The sequence below is a fragment of the Coenobita brevimanus genome, chromosome 8 (genome assembly GCF_032717465.1).
Source record: "Coenobita brevimanus isolate Jiangsu-jjx chromosome 8, ASM3271746v2, whole genome shotgun sequence".
NCBI classification, from domain to species: Eukaryota; Metazoa; Arthropoda; class Malacostraca; order Decapoda; family Coenobitidae; genus Coenobita; species Coenobita brevimanus.
In genome coordinates, this window is record NC_136961.1 from 46964483 (window position 1) to 46965951 (window position 1469).

Here is a 1469-nt window from a genome sequence, read left to right on the forward strand (position 1 = left end):
CATACCTCAAATCCAGTGATGGGTACGAGTTGGCATGACGGGCCGAATACGCCAATGTCACCAAAACAACAAGGGGAGGATCAGCTGGCGAGAGTGAGAGAGAACAGATGCTAGACGACACCTCTGAATGACACGGGGTAACTGAGACGGGAGCTGAGGTGTCGTCATTTATATATAAAGGGATGGAGAGTGAGAGAGGACAGCAGGATGTGTGTGTGTGTGTGTGTGTGTGTGTGTGTGTGTGTGTGAGAGAGAGAGAGAGAGAGAGAGAGAGAGAGAGAGAGAGAGAGAGAGAGACCCCTGTGACCTTTCTTGCCTGTTTGCATTCCTTCAGTCTTAGGTAAATTCTCATACAATCTCTCACATAATAATAATAATAATAATGCAGTAACAATAGTAGTAGTAGTAGTAGTAGCAGTAGCAGTAATAGTAAAACAGATAATAACCCCGATATTCAAACTCTTAATCTGCTACAACCCTTCGTGACAATTTCACTACTCATTTATGGACGGTATTTAAAGAGAATTCCAAGCGTCTCTTCTTTACTGATTTATTTTACCTGTTTACCTTAACATTCTCTTGTATGTTAGTTATATCGATTTCATGTCAACAAAGCATGCATCAATAATATACAAGAACAATACTGAGGTGTAATATCCAGAATAAATCGCAGTGGAAGGGGTGTTACGAAATAACCAAAGCCACTTCCAATACGCCCCAGAGCATCGTAAGGAGTCATTACCGTGCAGTTGCCAATCGCCTCTCACAAGTATGCAACGAATTGGTGCTGGAATGCCCCAAAGGACAAAAATCTCCACAAATTAGCTAAGTAATAGAGTAAAATTGTAAAAACTCTAGTGATGATTCTTAAAAGGCCATTTACATACCAGGACTGAATATCTCTAAATCACTCGTAGCTAAAAATCCCTAAATTGGCAACTGGTACAATTACGACGTGAGGGCATTGCAATACCTGGCAACCTGAGGAATCCCTGGCTGGACGGATGACGTCACCGATGACGTTATGTTTTCGGAGAAAGTCTGGGACGACTAACCAAATTAGATATTAGTCAAGATGATAAACTGCCCCTGACAGTTTTCCTGTATCAATACACCCACTCACGTACACTCGCCATAGTATTACACACACACAATTTAATATATATATCTATATATCTATATCTATATCTATATATATATATATATATATATATATATATATATATATATATATATATATATATTATTACCATTTTCTTTTTCATCATCCCGATCTCTTTTCCCACCTAAGGATGGGTGTGGTAGGGTTCAGAGAGCAGGAAAAACCTGATCGAGGAAAAACTATCAAAATTCTGCCCAGTCAAATGGGTCATATTCCCATTCACTCACGATTCAAGCCCACGGAATCCTGACTCCACCTCCCAGGCACACAATCCACACACGCTTCATACCACCCACCAGCTGGGGTT